This window comes from Lissotriton vulgaris, chromosome 12, assembly GCF_964263255.1.
Source record: "Lissotriton vulgaris chromosome 12, aLisVul1.2, whole genome shotgun sequence".
Classification (NCBI taxonomy): domain Eukaryota; kingdom Metazoa; phylum Chordata; class Amphibia; order Caudata; family Salamandridae; genus Lissotriton; species Lissotriton vulgaris.
Window position 1 is genome coordinate 699153946 of NC_141700.1, and position 17360 is coordinate 699171305.

The 17360-nt window shown below is 48.4% G+C and overlaps 1 protein-coding gene across 2 annotated transcripts in view; it reads right to left on the reverse strand.

The window, feature by feature from the left end:
- ACHE (acetylcholinesterase (Yt blood group)) overlaps positions 1 to 17053 on the reverse strand; it is a 157756-nt gene extending 140703 nt beyond the window's left edge. The window contains exon 1 of one of the 2 annotated variants that reach the window (XM_086945926.1): positions 16902 to 17053. The gene's annotated coding sequence lies outside the window, so the exon portion shown is untranslated. The remainder of the gene's footprint in view (positions 1 to 16901) is intronic. The other variant, XM_086945922.1, reaches the window with a different exon arrangement.
- Positions 17054 to 17360: the final 307 nt, after the last annotated feature.

Below are 17360 nucleotides of genomic sequence, written 5' to 3' on the forward strand. Positions count from 1 at the left end.
CAATACTGAAGCAAGATTGATATAGTGCTCTACTGCTCCTTCCAACATTGTCGTGGAGGGCTACGGCTTGCTAGTGGATGTTGGTGCTTTTCTTGTTTTTGGAAGGGCAGCCTGAATCGCATCAATAGATTTCCCCATCCTGGCCAAAGTCTTTGTTGTTTTGGAGGAGAAGCACAGAATGGAGGCTGCTCTGCAGTGTCTGGGGCAATTGGTCCTGCATAGCGGGGTTAGCAAGCGGCGACATTCACTTGCCATCTTTGGGCAGCAGCACAGCTGATGAAACCAAGATTCGCATTTGTGACTGCATAGATGGCAAGCGGCTGAATGGTCCCACCGTGCACAGGATGGAGTGAAGTCCATGATGGGCAGTGCAAGAAGTCTCATATAGGTGATTTTCCTTCGTGCTGGGCTGTCAATGCTTGCTCAAAGTATAGCTGGGCTTTGGCCAGGATGTAGGTGGTGTCCAGTATGGTGAAGCTGGATCTGTGGTGTAGCCTTTCAATGTCACTTTCAAGTGAGAGTTTCTTGACCTGTAGTTTCACTGTGGTTTTCCAAGTTGTAACCGGGATGTCCCGGTTGAGCAGATTGGAGGATTCGATTTCGAGGAGGCGTGTGGCCACTGTCAGCTGTGGCTGGCATGACGAGCTTGCCTCTTCAAAGATGGTTTTTAATTTGTGCTTTGAGTGAGGGGCTAGGGCTCGCAAGGTACTGATGTGATATTTTATGAGGTCCCCTGAGCATATAAAATCCGGGCAAGCGTGTCCCAGCTCCAACCTCGCCCTAGCTCTCCTTGCCTGCCGGGAAAAAGTAAGAATTTTTTTATAAGCGTCGGGGCAGTGTGCATACTAAACCCTACAATTACCTAAATATATCTGAGCATCTAGTGAGTCATTGTACCTCTCTGAGTCTTCAGCCCAGAAGGAGCACTGAAGGAGCATTGGCTCAGTGGTGCAATCTTCAAGGTCCCTCATTGGCAGAGGCCAGGCAGGAGGAATTCTCCATCTCCATAGAGAGTCCCTTCTAGACTATTCAAACTGATGCGTGGGTGTGGGTCTTACTCAGGCGGGGGAGGGGAGTACACCTGCACAGTGAATGATCCTATGTAGATTGTGGAGTAGTGTGGCTCAATGGTTAGAGCGGCAGACCCTGATGCAGAGGTCTAGCCCGGGACCAGGGTTCAATTCCCGCCTCGGCGGGTCTCGGGCTAAAAATTTCCTCGGACCTAATAATTCTTGCCTCGGTGCCTATTCTAATTCATGGGTCTCACTCCGCAACTCTGGGCAATAGCTTGCTTAATCTCCACAACAGCCCCAACAATGCTAGGATGCCTGGCTTCACTTCGGGGGTGCCCAGGAGTGGGCACTTCACAGGGAAAAGCCAGGAAGGGTTCCACAGCGGTATGCGTACAAGCGCCGAGTTGCCTCATGGGTGATTTGTGTGCTATACAAGTACTACTACATTTACATTTACATTGTTAGCGGTTGTGGTCCATCAGGAGAGGAATTTTGCTGTATATGCACTGATGCATAAGGACCGGATTCACAAATGACCTCCGCACTTGTGGCAGAATCTCTGTATCGAGAATTCTCATTGTGGAGATTCCGCTCGAGTGCGGAGACTCCCCCACGACTGCGGGACCTCCACCACGAGTGAGGAGGTCTTTTGTGAATCAGGTCTTATGTATTTTGCAAGATACAATGATGTACTGCTTGGTAATGCCTTGTGGGAGTGTGCTTATGAGGGAGCATTGTGTAGTAAATACTAGAAATATGTTGCATTTTGGGGATATTCAAGATTACTTTGGATGGACCTTTTCAGCTGATGGAGATTTACCTTTGTCCTTTGCTAGCTATTTTTTTAAGTTCATCTTCTGAGTTCATGATATATATTAATACCCCTTTAAACATTTTACTTTAAAATAGGGGTTCTGCTGTTCTCAAGCTGTAGTATTCGACCTGGGGAAGAAAACAGGAAGTGAGATCATGCGGTTTATGTGAAAGTCTGAGATCCTCTGATGAGGGGCTTCACGCTGTGGAGGTGTGCTATCACGCTGTGGAGGTGTGCTATGCTTTGAGGGAAGGCTATTGTGGGTTTAGATACCAGACAAGTCACTTCATGTTGTGTGTTAAGATTTAAGTGTCAGCTCAGATGTTCACCAGGTCCAAAGTGACTCCTCGCTAACCCAAGAGCAAGGCGTTGACCTCTGACATGAGGTGACAGCTGCAGAAGGCATTGAAAGTGATGCCAGCTCATTTGTCATCATTAACGCTTGGCCTTCAGAGTTCAGGCGCCTTTGCAGGAAGAGTGTGCAGGCGAGGCTAACCCAGGGTAGCAAAGGGTCTGAGCGCCCTCAAAGTCCAGGAGGCAGTGCTTCATTTGAGCCAGTGGTTTCTGGTGCTCAGCACCGGCACCGAATCATCAACACCGGCACTTTTCATGAGCACCAGTTAAGGAAACACTCATCTTTGTTGGCACAGGGAGATTAAGTGAATTGCCCAGAATCACAGGATGTTGATCCGACCCCTGGACTCGAACCTGGTTCCCCAGCACCGAAGGTCTGGTCATTACACCACATTCTCTTCCCACTTTCATGATTAATAGTTGGTTCTTTTTTAGGTGGAGCTAAAAAGAATAATAGGCTGGGTGGGGCAAGCTTCCTCCTGACGAGAACCCCAGCACTCATTTGTTTTTACAAATTAACCCCTGCCAGGAGGTCAGCCGACTAACTTCAGAAAATAAATAACAGAGTCATAACCATATCTCACTGAGGTGGAGTTTACCCTGCAGACTTCAAGGCTGGTAATTAAAGGCTTATTAAAATGTTGACAGAGGAGTTTACAAGAGCGGTGGTGGAGATTCAAGGATTTGGTGCAGAGAGACTGCTGCCTACTCAACACCATACCTGTGACGGGGGGGGGGGGGGATAGTTAGATCCCGCCGGGTACCCTTAGCTAGTTGTAGAACCCTTCATAAGGGAGGTCCCTGCAGCAGGCAGAGGGGGTCCTGCTCTTCAAGCTCTCCTGAAACACCCTCGCCTCAGACCTCCCATCTAGGGTTTAACATTCTCAACTCCCACCTGCCCACACAGCACGTTTCCCCTACCCCCGCAGATGCCCTAACAGCACGATGCAGGTTAACTCGACCTCAAGTGCATGTAAGATTATCACATGGCTCCATGTCACCAAGGGTGCAAGACTCCAGCCCAGGGCCCCTCTTTTCCGAATCAATGTTTTCAGGCATGTTAATTCGACTGAAGTGCACCTGAACTACAACTCCCAGAATTCATTAGACTTAAGTGAAAACCTAGGACTGGATTACTCCATATTTGATGCATGGAGTCATTTGGTAACTTTAGCACATGGGCAGCGCCCTGGTGCGCTCGTGTCTCGTAGACTGTGAGGTATTACTCGGCGTGCAGACAATTTGCCTAATCTGATTTTGCAGAATTACAAAACATTTCCTGAAAATGACTCGAAATGACATGAATTGCAAATATGGATTTAACACTATATTTTAGCGTGAAATGCAACACAAAAAAATAGTGCAACAACACAAGTACTGTGATCTGCAGCCACTGCACAGCTCCCTCCCCTGACTTAACATTGACACCCTATTTACCCAGTGGGGCATAATGAATATCTTTCTCAATTTCGCATAACAAGCATAACTCACAATCCACAGAAGTACTCATCAACACAATTGAAATTTCACCCAGGCTTATGTATAACAGCACCTGTGTTAGAGGGAGACCTGATGGCTCCATGACAGCACAGTTGTATATGTGGACTTTGTTTTGACGTCACTCATTATCAGGTGTGCAGGTCCAATTGCCTCAATTAAAATGAAACAAAACTACAACTTTCAGAATGATTTGCTAAATCAAAAGACAGACCTGGGAACGCTGTGAGATGATAACATGTGACATCTGGGCAATCTCTGTGGACAGAACACCAACAAACAACAACACAGTATCTGTAAAGCGCAAACTAATCACCCCTAAGGGTCTCAAGGTGCAGGGGGCGCCGGGGAGATTATGCCAGACATTGACCAGAGTCACATGGTGCTGGGCCGAGCAGTCGCTGTCGCCAGTGATTGAGCCGTGAGCCCCATGCTCCGGAGTCACTCGCTCTGGCCACTGCGCCACACCTCTCCCCTATCAGAGGCGATACTCTGAGGTATGTGAAAAAGCCTTAGGCCCAGGCCCCTCCCAAACTGTGAAGTTACAGAAACCATGGTACACAGATACCGAGCAGGCTATGAGATTATGAAAGCCCCCCTTGTAGGCATACAGCAAATGGTCTTTGCTTTGCATTTTGGGACTTGTAGTCTTGTCTCCTCATTACAAAATCAGAACCAAAAGTCCCAGCATCAGAGGCAAAAACTTGGCTTGGAATCGATCCACAGATACAACATCACATATTGTGAAGAGACACTTCAAAGCAAATACACCCTATAGACTGAAGTACATAAGGCTTGGGTGCACTATTACTGGCCTGGCTGGGAGGTGAACAAACATCACAACGTAAAAGTCTGCAATAACCTGTCGGGAATCAAACGTGATAGTTGGGTGAAGCCCAGGTCACGACAGTCGATGCGTTAGACTTCTGAGCTACCAGAACCCAGCCTTGCAGGCAGCAAGGTCCATAAAAACCCTGGTGCACCGACATTTGACAGACAGTGAGGTGAGTAGACGGTGTAAATACAAAACTCATGAGCTGTGAGGTGGCGGAAAACTCATCCAAAGGTATATCTATCTCAGTGTCTGTGATGCAGCGGTGGAAGTGCATTAACAAAAATTATGGGAATTGTGATCATGGGTGCAATAGGGGTGGGGGGTCAGTGAATCTGGGGAACAGCCAGAGACATGTCTAAAAAGAACAAAATATTCAGCATCTAGATTTTTTGCTTTAGACCTTGAGGAAAATACATTTAAAATATAAGGCACGCACATTAAATGAAAAGTAAATGAAAGTTCAAGTACTATGTGAAAAATGTATTTTACACTATGAAAGCTCAGGTGGTTAATGTGCTTACTGCAGAGGTATGTGTGTGTAACTGGAACCGCCACAGGTAGTGCTTAATTTGAGCCGGTGGTTGCAGTTGGGGCTCACTGGCGCACATTTTAGAGGATCATTTTTTAACAGACTTTTACTCAGACCAAGAGAGGGAAAATACATAAAGGAAATAAGAAGATGAAAAAAACTGTGACAAAAAAAAAGAAAGCCTGGAAGAAAAAGAGCACAATATAGGTGGAGGGAGGTTCTGGTGGTGGATGAAAGAGGTATGAGGTGGAATCAAGCCAACGCAGGCCTGGTATTCAGCACCCCAGACATTCAACAGCGCCCGCCGCAGTCTTCTAAGCAAAACTTTGGGCGCCGGCACTTACTCTTTTACAAAGTAAGCACTTTTCAGAACTGAACCCTGTTTGGTGCAGTGGAGAATATTAACATATATGAATAGTGCAGTGGGGTTGGGTCCCAGCCTGTCAGTGGAAGCACTGAGAATTTGCAAATCATTATTTTAAAATTGCATTACACACATTATAAGAGAGGCCGTCACAAATTGTGAAGAGATTCAATATTTAATATAAAACACGTTTTCAGAATATACATTTATAGTAAAGCACAATCAGATTATATCTAGTGCAAATATTGTTTTATATATATTTCCATTAAAAGGACTCATTCCACAGCTCAGCACGAACACCACTGCACTACCTCTAAAAACAAAATAAGGTGTTGCCACCATAACGCCTCTCATGGTGCCATCACTTAAACCACACAGCCTCACAAGTAGCCTTTAGATTTAGTGATTAACCAATTCCACACATTTACATTTCTTTGTTAGCAGGCACCCTATCCAGACAACATGTGTCTTCTTTCCCTGCCTGCCTCTCCCAAGGCTCTGCACTACTGAAGCCCCCTTCAGCCAGAGGGACCTCAAAGTGTACATTAACTGTTCAAGAAAGATTGTTTTTTGACAAAAATTAAGGAAATTCTTTTTATAAAATTAAAAATTGTTTGAAAACATTGTTCCCAATAGATCCATCCCATTTAAACCAATGAGGTGACGTGAAAAGAAGAATCAATGCACGGATATCTCGTAGGTTTTGAGGTGATGGGAAGCCATGTTAGAGGTAGTGAGGCAAATAGAAGGCATGATGCATTTATACCTCATGGGTTGTGAGGGGATGGCAGGCGAATGTCAAAATATGGATATTTCAAGGGTTGTGAACTGAAGGGGGACATTCAATGCATGCATACCGCACAGGCTGCCAACTGAAGGGAAGTCTTATTACATAGACACTTTAGTGATGATGAACTGAATAGAAAACTAGGTAAACATGTACCTCAGAGGCCTTGAGGTGACAGAATCCTCACTTCACCGTGTGCCTGTCTTTCAACCTCTCCGGTGAAGTCAGTGCTTAATTTGAGCCCATGGTTGCACATATTTTTCGTCAACAGAATTTGAACCAGAGCAAGAGAGAGAAAAACACAAATTGGGAAAAAAGAGGAAGGCAGAAAAAGTGACCAAGGGAACAAACAGGAAACAGAGATGAAAAAGACCCAACAGGAGTGAGAAAAAGGGGCAGGAAGTGTCTGGTAGTGAATTAAAGAGGCATAGAGTGGAATCAAGACTAAAGACTACGCAGCTTTAATAAGCATAAGCACCGACAGTGGGCTTCTGAGGTGAAATTGGGGCCCCAACATTTATTCTTTTATTCGGTTAGATAAACTTAATTCTTTGACTGTGGAGGGAAAGTTAGAATGGCCGCATGAATAGGGGAGAGAGAAAGATCTAGAAAGAAGAAAAAGAAGGAGCATGATAAGGTGAAACAAAACCGAGAGACATGGGGAAAGAGGGTAAGCGAGAAGGGTGTGAGTGTGTGATGGAGGGAGAGAAGGAGTATGAGGGGTGGAGAAAGGAAGGAGACTGATGAGACAAAGGTGATAAAAACAGTGAGCGAGAGAAAGATAGGTAGAGATCAGAGTATGTTGAGGATTGCGAAAGAGTCATTAGAACTGGGAGGTAAAGACAATATGTTCAGGTGAGAGACTTCACTTGTTTCAAAGCAACAAGAAAAAAGTGGTCCAAACCTCGCTCAAAAACACAAACCTGGATGTATTTGAACCCCAGGTTTCACCAAAAGCCAGATTAGTCAGACCTTAATCAAGGAACACATTGCCAATAAAGCGGGCAACCTGGTACCAGTACCATCTACTAAAACAGTGACACCATTCCTTCCAGGAAGTGATTTCAGACCTGCTGTTTATGCCTCTGTATTCTTGCATCTGGGCAGTATCAATGACGTGTGCCGTGGTCCCCTGCACTCCTCATTGGTCCTCTTATGGACTAAGCATGGGCGAATTTTGCGAATCTCGCGTTCGCGAATTTGCGAACTCGCAATTCGCAAAATCCGTGAATTTGCTGATTTTTTTTTGTGTGTTCGCGCGGGTTTCTGCCAGTTCGCGAGGGTTTTGTACAATTTCGCAAACGCGAACTTACCTGTCGGGTCGCAAGTTTCGCGAACTTGTTGTTTCTACGTGTCCAGCCTGTTTGGGACACTCTTCTTCATCACTGCCACTCTCTGTCACCACTGCCACTCTCTGACTACTCATGCCACCCTCTGGCCCACCCATGCCACCATCTGTTTCATCACAGCACCCTCTGGTTGTCCAGTCAGTGTACATTATTGTGGCAAAGCAAGCACACCTTCCCTGCCTCAAGTGACCTGAATTAATTTGGGGCTGATTAATGTGTCACAGAATATTTTTTTAGCTGGCACCTGCTTCCTTAGTGCTTCCTGATTAATGATCTTTTGCACTTGCTAAGTGCTTTCATTGTTGCAAAATTAGTTACAACACCTGCCCTGCCCCAACTGACAATAATGAATTAGGGGCTGATTAATGGATTTGAACTTCCAGCCTGGCTCCTGCTTGTCTCCCTTAGCTGTAATTCAGGACCTTTGTGGCATATGTGTAACTATTCTGAGGTTCAGAGCAGGGTCACATAATAGTTGCAACTGGCAACTGAACTCTGGAGGGGCCCCTCAGGAAGCACTACAGGAAATGGCTACTAATGATGAGCCTGAACTTTTGAACCTGGTAAGTAGTTTCAGTTTTGCTAAGATCGTATTTCTGCAATTTTGCGCTTATTCGCGGGGCGCGAAGTTGTACTGGGAAGCCGCGAACTCACGCGAACAGTGCGAGCAAGCCATAAAATCCGCTGCTCGCGGATTTGCGGATTTTGCGGGAGATTCGCGAATCTCGCGGATTGCGAATTTACCGAAAATCCGCAAAATCCTCGAGCGAAACGGATTTTCCGCCCATGCTTATTATGGACACAGTATATGTCATAGCACACCTTGCCAAGCCCACTATTCTAATATAATTTCACTGGCTCCCCCTTCCAGCCCACACCATCTCCATAACCAGCTACATCATCTCCAAAACCAGCGACATCATCTCCAAAACCATCAGGACCGTCAACCTGTACATCCGGCTGTCAGGCTCACCACCTCCTGTGGCTCTCGGAACCTCCAGCCAGGACAAGATCTTGAATAGTGAACAAGAAAAAGAAGCAACAGGCCTTCTCCATATATGCAGCAGGACTTGAATCAACACCCCATATCCATCAGGACCACCCCAACCCTGCTCCTATACACCGCTTTAAATAAAACGACATCATGGCGACGTAACTAATAGTTCACCTCCACTTCCGGCATCCGGCTATCCCTCCAGTCACTCATTGACTGCATCTTTGTCTTTGACCCTGTACACAACTCTGATGCCTTTCGGCTTCGTTTACCCAATACAAATACCACAAACGATACATAAATACAGGCTTACCAAATCTTTCAAAACAAAGCAGCACTATGGAAGGAGGAAAATAAACTTCAACGTGAGGTGAGTACAGAACATGCAGGCAGGTGCTCTAAAACCAGGAAGGCCCAGTGACCCAAGAAGAAAATCCCTTCTGGTGCCACTGGGCCTACCGGCAGACTGGATCCAGACCAAAATGTAAGATATTCCCGGAAGTTAAATGCGCATGCAATAAATATAAATGGAAATCATTTAGAGAATCTGGCATGGATTAGTTTCACTCCCTTGCAATTGTCTACAACCTCTTTAGATATGTGAATTCATGAAAGTTTTTATCAAAAGACATATACAACCTATTACCCTCCTGTGTGTGTGGCTGGAGGGAATCATATGGACAGCCCAGGGCATATGATGTAGATCCAGGGGGTCCAGTGTTTAGGGAAGCCACTGTCTCTATAATTCCCTTAAACATTGTCTTTATATAATTCCCTAAACTACAGGCACTATAGTTCTCTATAATTTCCCTATAGACTTGCTACTTTGAAAAGTAAGCCATTTTCATAACAAACAAAAGGGTGATTTAAATATTTACCCACTTAAATTCCTTGTGAACAGTACTGCTACCTTATGTTTATGTGTGAGTGTTTTTTTCCAGCTGGCACTCGCCAAGACCTTTTAATTTGACTAAAGTTATGTGTGTAATACACCTTGTCTCCATTAACAGCACGTAACAAGGATATTGCCCAGCGCTCTTCTCAGACCCCTTGTTATCCTCCCAGAGCCCTTTCCAGGGCTACTTCTTATGTATAACCATTCACTCAAAGCAGTTGTCTGAGATAATGTAAAGTATAGTTTACAGGTCTTTGCTTTTCAAATAAAAAAACTGGTTGGACATTCAATTCCAGACTTTCAATTCAAAATATATCTCCTTGGTTTACATCAAACTGTAATTCCAAAGTAAAAATAGCCATTAAACTGAAATTCCCAAGTAGTAACAGTTACAAGAGTGAGGAAGCAAGGTTAGGAAAAATGTGAGAGACAGAGAAGTGCAAGGCAAGTAATGAGTAGGGGTGGGTGGTAAACTCCGCTCTTCCGGCGGAGTTTGTAGAGTTTTCCCACTCCGCGCTCCGCTTGGAGCGTGGAGTTCTGCAAAAACTCTGTCAACCACCAGCGGAGCGGAGTTTACCAGCGTGCGCTCACCCCTAGAGTTGAACAGTCTTTCAATGCCATATCTTTAAGTGAGCTTTGCTTAATTTAAGCTTATTTTGTAAACAGATTGCACTTGCTTACCAAAGAGTGCCTGGCAACGATTGTTGTAACATTCCATAGATACATTCTTGTCTCAATTTTGCGCACTACACACATTCTGTCACACTGTGTCACTTTATTCAGGAGGAGAATGGAGAGGAGGCTTCAGAGCATGGGGAAAAAGAGGCAAGGCTTGGAGGTCTAAGTGCAGGACCCAGGAAAGTGCATTTGTGCGCTGCAGCTCCCACTGAGCACAGACAATCGCACTGCTTTGGGCCCAGACACTACGGGCGCAGAAGAGGCAGGATTTCCCCCAGCTGTATGTAAACCCCAAGGCTTGTGGTTCAAGCGCCTAGTTCTGGCAGATCAGACCATATTCCCGTTCTGACATCCCTGCATGGCTTCAGTTTTCCAATCTCTCGATCAGCACCCCTTCCTTGTTGGTGTCTCTCTGGGACGCTGCATCTTCTCTGCAGGTTCCAGGGGAACGATGACACGTACTGAGGACCCAAACCTGCAGCCCTTTTGGAGACCTTAGAGGACAGATCGGACCTGCAGACGGAGAGGACAGATGCCTTCCATCTTCACTCTGGCTAAGTGAGTGCAAATGTCGCTTACATGGTCTTATAACTCTCAGAAGACAACAATCTGGGATGACTCTGCAAGCAGGGCAAATTTCCAACACCGGGAAGGAACATAAGTATAGGTGTAAAGCTGGGAGCGCACTGCACTGCACCTGTCTATCAAGAGTGGGCAGGCATAAGGGCAGGTGGGTGCCATCAGGCCTTGCATGGCCCTTGAGTGACACTGGTAAAAACAGGCCTTGCTTCCTCAAGCAGCCCATTTGCTGTCACAAGAGGACAAAATCTCAACTTTAATTCTATAGGGGCGGCTTTACTTCCATAGTACCTCAGAGATGCCTGAGCGAGTGTCCTGTCCTGCCTGCTACCCTTTCGCCTCAGGTGCTCACCGAGTCCCCAGCAATGCAGTTTATCTTGGCCCAGCAGTGCTACCTGCTGTACATTTCCGCCTCACTGCAAAGATAAGCCAGTGCTGTCAAAAGTGCTTATTTCTCTTCTCTGTCTTTTCTTCGACCTGCTAATTATGTAATCAGAATAAAGGGCTGTGAGCGGCACCCGCACCCGCCACACCTTTAGCTAGCCGGGCATGTCGAGTAGGCCAAGCGGTGAGTGGCTGGCACCTTGTGTGATCTTGGCACAAAGCGGGGTCATGCTGACCCCCAGCGTACAGTGGTTCCAGTTGCCGAAGGAGCCCTAGTCGGTACCTGTAACACCTAGGGGTTTCATGCACACAATATTACTCTGTCTACGCCTGGGTGTGAGATGAGCAGTTTGTGAAACCATGAGGCAGTTTTCTTGCCTTTGCATCGTTTTCTGCTTGTGTTTGACTCGTCTTATCTGCATGCCTGAAAACGCATTTTTATTCATTTCGTTTCCCTTCCAGAGTCCATTTAAGGGACATAAGCTGTTTTCTAGCCCAGCAGCACCTGTCATTATCACCTTTACACGCATAAGTAAAAACCTTGGGGTGGCCGAGCAATACTCCACCCTCTGCGGAATTTGGCAGAGTTTTTTGGTAACTCTGTGGAATTCTGCGGAGTGAAACTCCGCGAGCTCCACCCAGGCCTAGAAATGAGCTACAGAGAACATTGTCAACAAGATGGGAATATGATAGTGGGTTGGCATGGAGATGCCTCGAGCCGCAGCACTGAGTGGAGGACATATTTGGCCTATATTGGCTATTTATTTTTGGCAATTCATTTATTGGTGAACATAATTGCCAGCTCCATCAGATACTCAGAGGGGGGGGGGGGGGGGGGGTCGAGAAGGCACGGACAACGGGAGGGCAAGGCACAGACAACAGGAGGGCGGGGAGGGGAAAAGAAGGCGCAACAACGGGAGGGAGGGGAAGTAAAGAAAGCACCAATGCATGTTGTGCCTGCAGTAGGAGAACCTCATTAAAGAAAATAGGGCTCACAGTCTAAATAACATGTACTGTGAAACAACCGAAGTAAAGTGGCCAGTCGCCATGGGAGGTGACAAATGAAGAATAGGCGATACTAAGGAGGGACTAACAAGCCGATTACCGAATCAGAAGCCAGCATTTAGGAAGGACAATGACACAAACCAATGGCAAATATGGGTGGAGGGTGGGCGGGCTTCTATTCCCTACTCCTCTGCAATAAGTCTTGCAGAGCAGCGCATGAGTGCTGGCTCTAGGCTCGAAATAAAAACGTCCTCAAAGGATTCCAGCTCACCAGAGAAATACCAGGAGCAATAAAAGGCCTTTCCGGACCTGCTCTTCCATTTACCTCACCTCTCTCAGCCTCATCTGGCCTCTCCATATCCGTCTCCATTTCTCTGAACCTCACCGCTCTTTGCCTGTCTCTCATCCTTCTCTTTACATGACTACACTCAAACTCACCTCTTTCTCTACTTATCTCCTGCACCCTCCCATTTCTCTTACGTGGAGCTGGTGGTCCCTGTCTAGCTAGAGAAGTGTACACAAAGAAAGAAGACAGGAAGGAAAAGACAGGGGAAGAGAATTAAGGAAGTTAGTATAAGATTCCACCCAATAGAGTGGAGAGAATCTAGATAGCAGTGCTTTGATGTATCCTGTTGCAGTGAGAATGCCAGCTGTGAAGAGCAGGGGTTATTTATGATTACGCGGATTAAGGTCCAATTTTAAGAGTAATCCGAGTATAGTTTATTTAGCATTATGATCTAACCCACTAACATCCACCGAGTCACCTTATTTTGTCTTTTGTACGAGGGTAAGCACAGGCGGTTAGACATTGAATTGCAAGTAAAACTGTTGCTGTGAGACACAACATGTAAACATAAACACAGTAAAATGGCCCAGGGCAATGCTTGTTCAATTTTTCTTTTAGTCCTATTTGGCTGGGTGATGCCAGGCAGCTTGAGCTGTGTCTGCCCCTTAATGAAAGTTCCTTGTATAATTTAGAGTAGTTTTGCATCAAAAGGGCGAAAATTAGATAATACAATTAAAGTTTCTCTGAATACGGGGACCCAACGTAGGACTTGGCCGGGGCCTCAAAGATCCTTCAGATCGCCTTGGTGATCACAGACACCGTGTCTGCTGTTTTAACCTATGAAGCGCTGCTGTCAGGTGTGTTAGTCCAGCGTTTTCAGTAGACGCAAACAAGGCTACAAGTCACAGAATGCTTTAGGGTGCCACTGGAAAGCCCAGGACTAGATCAGTGTCCATGATGCCAACATTGAGGAGAGGTGGGAGCAGCCTATTTCAAATGTCCTCCTTTTGTGTCTTTTTCTCATGACCGCCAGTGTCACCGCTTTTTGTGCAGCTCACTGCTACTGTCCACACCTTTTGCCTTGTAGCTCAAATTTTAATTTAATTCATGTTTACGATTAATAAGAATCATTAACAAACTTCTAAAAACGACATTGACTAGCAAGAGAGCTGATTGCATGTCCCTTACAGACTGCACAAGAAGGCTGTCGATGACAGTCAAGACAAAGCGTTCTTTGGCCACCTTGAGATTCTTTACGTCCATATTATGCAAATGTCTAAGAATAAAAACTGCACGTAATCCAATTAAAACACGCATGTTGGTACACACCTATTAAATCATGAGCATCAAGACATACAAATCAGTGCATACGATTTCCAGGTGAGCCGCCAGGGTTCAGTGCACTCAATAAGGTGTGAAAGGTGCTCCGGTCGGCCGGGAGGGACAAAGACCACTCGCACAGGCCAGCTGAGAGGAATTAGCCCCTTCAAATGTATAAACGCTTTGTATTGTATACAGGCGCCCCTTCCCTTCTGCACAAACTGTCGGCCTCCTGTGCACTTTTTAATGCACTCACAGGCCGCCTTCTGGTCTCTAGAGCTGCCCTTCTCATTGCACACAGGCCCACCTCACCCAGCACAGGCCTGTCTCATCGCTGCAGGAGTCGCATTGAATATAGGATTTTTCTCTCTCCTGTCCACAGGCTGTTCCTTTTCTACAGGCTGTTCCATGTATAGATCAGGGCTTCTCATGTACACAGGGCGCCCCATGTATACCGGTCGTTCCATGTACACCCGAGGCTGCTTCTACCTCTTCCTGACAGCTGCTGTCTGCTACAGCCCTTCGTCTCGCACCCCAATGTCAGACTGTGCAACGATTCTTGGAGGTTACCCATAGCTCCAGACCCCAGAAATTATCCCCTCATTACAACAAGCCCCCAAAGAACCCAATACTAGGATATTTTATGGAGTGGTGTGGTGTGGTGCAGCGGCCAGCGGAGCTGACTTCGGAGCACAGGGTTCAAGGTTCGATCCCCGGCTCCGGTGGGAGCTCAGCTCAGCACCATGTGACTCTGGGTAATAGCTCTTAATTACACGGGGCCAGCCCCCAGCGCCTTGAGGCAGAGAGGGGTGAGCAGTTCGTGCTTTACAAATATAAATGTATTTATAGTATTTATAAATCACGTTTTTAATTTTCTCAGCATCTTGGCGCCGACGGCTGTCTCTTGGTTACTCGGTAGAGTGCCCCCCACTAACATTGCGTTACCTTGGGGGGGTGGGGGGGCGACCAGGAGGGGGTCTTCCCACACACCAGTGTGTGCGGGACGGGCGGGGGTGGACAGTGGGATTCAGTTTGGGATCGCGGTGGTATCCTCTTGTGCGTAGGCTGCCCATGAAAACGGACTGCCCCTCCTGCGTAGGCCGTCCCTTGGAGGCTGACTGCCCAGGGTACGCAGACTGACCCTTGTACACAGTGTGCCACTTGAAAAGAGGTTGTTTCCCTTTTGCAGAGATGGTCGCGCGCGCACAGCCTGCCCCTCGGCGCACAGGGCGGCCGCCCTCTGCAGCCTGCCTCATTTGCATACGAGAGGTCAGCGGTGCATAGATTGTCCGCTGGACACGGGCTGCCCAGTGAACACGGACCGACCTATGAACACACGCGGTCCCTGGTGCATGGCAAAGGGCGTCCCTGCTTGAAGGCAGGCCGCACCATGCAGGATAGATTCGAAACCAGGGACAACACCCATCTCGCCACACCCTACATGGCATGGCATGCTTCCTATGTGGGGAAGCGCTACGGGCCCCACGCAGTGATAGCGCTATATACATCTATATAAATGATGCAATACATGCCCATGCTGTGTTAGGCCCAGGCTGCCCGTGTGCAGAGAGCGTTCGCAGGTGGCCCTTTGCACACGGGCTGCCTCATGGACCGAGGCAATCCTTATGCACAGTCCGTACACTCACCCAGGCCGTCCCTGCTTAATCCCGACAGTCTCTAGCGAACCCTGCCCTTGAACATCAACCTCCTGCTCAGACAGCGCTCAGGCGCGCGCCGGTGGCAGGGAGGCTGCACCCCACACCCAGAAGGGCCCCTCCCCAACTCACACCCAAACAAGCAAACAATCCAACCAGCGAAGGGAGACATCTTCTAAACCAGCATCACAAACAAACAGAGAATGAATGAAGGGGTGAGCATTAGAACATAACAATCACCCCCCTCTAATGTCTACAAATTGCACTCTGTGAACTTAGTCGCCTCAGCCTAGATGTGTCCCTGTGGGGTCTGCAGCCCATATTATGCCACGATGTCCTCTCAGCTGCCACAATGCACACTGGGGGTCGGTTCAGCACCCCTAGAATGCGCAGGTGTGCTACCCTCAATCTGTAAAATACCACGCATGTTTCATTTCCCCCCAAAATGCCAATGTGCTCTGGATTCACCCCATAACATGTCCGGGGTGCTGCGCAGTGACCCTCCAGTGACTGACTCCCCATTTTAATAATGGGTCTCTCGCCCCGAGCCACTGCGCAGCCTCGGTGGGTAGCAAGGGTAGCTGCGTCATCCCGTGGGGTAGCAAGGGTGCCACGGGGTGCTGCGTCATCCCGTGGGGTAGCAAGGGTGCCACGGGGCGCTGCGTCACCCCGTGGGGTAGCAAGAGTGCCACGGGGCGCTGCGTCACCCCGTGGGGTAGCAAGAGTGCCACGGGGCGCTGCGTCACCCCGTGGGGTATCAAGGGTGCCACTGCCACTGCCGCTGCGCCACCCCGTGGTCTTAAAGCACAAAACAGTCACTCATTTTGGTAAAGTGGGTCCTGGCGCCACTGCACCGACTGCACTATTGATGTCTACGCCACAGAACGCCATTCCTAGTGCTTCCCGCACTTTTTGCCCGCATTGTACCCTCTTGGTCATTACCCTCATTGGTGCCCCTTAAGGTACCCACAGTCTTCCGCCCTCGCTGCTCCCTGGAGTGCCCACTCTGCACGTGCACCCCAGGTCTCTCCGATGCATCCAAAGTATTGCCCTCTCTGCCCACTGCAGTGCCATCTCCACGCCCCGTCCTCACTTTATCACCCAGCATTGCCTCCTGCAGTGCCCCTTGCCCCCAGCACTTCAGCTGCCCCACTGTGCACTCACTGGCGCACCCCACGCAGGGACTTCTCTATGCAGGGTCATTGTGCCCCCTGCAGTGCCCCTCCAGTACCAAATACAGCAACCACGCAGGGCTCCGTCCAGCATACAGCGCCCCTACCTCCCAGCAGTGAACCGCAGCCAGCCCCCTGCTCCGTGCAGCTCTCCCGTCAGAGTGCCAATCTCCACTCCCGGCAGAGGCAGCCCTCTCTCGCGCGACCACCCCCAGCAGTTCCAGTGCGTAATTTCTATGGCTCAGCTGGCAGTGTTGCCCCCCACCCCGACTTTGCAGTGACCCCTACCTCCGTCTGAACCTAGGCAGAGCCCTCCAGTTCCCGACGAGGCACCCCTTGCAGCGCCCCACCCCCTGCCAGCCACCTGCAGTGCGCAGCGCCCGGGGCTCACCTGGCAGCGCGGCCCCTCTCTCCGCTGTCAGCTCCTCCAGTGCCTCTCAGCTGCTGCTGCTGCTCAGGGCTCTCCTCCCCCCGCCCCCTCCCCACTCGTCCCCGCAGATCTCGCGAGCGCCCTCCCTGCAGCACTCACCCCGCTAAGAAGCACAGCACAATCCGAGATGGACGAGGCGGATGGAGATAAGAGAGAGGGATGGACGAGGGAAGGCGGGGCTCAGGGGGGAGGTGGGGAGAGACAGGAGGAGGGCTGGAGAGACATGAGGAAGACGGGAGACGTGAGGGATTGACCACTTTTATTTTTTTATTTATTTTATTTTATGCGTTTTTATATAGCGCGGACTTTACCCGAAGGTGTCAGAGCGCTTCACAATAGGAACAATATTGAATCATGAGAGAAAAAAACAAGTCAGCATGTTACAAGAGCCAACGTTACATTACATAAGGCAATAGTGAC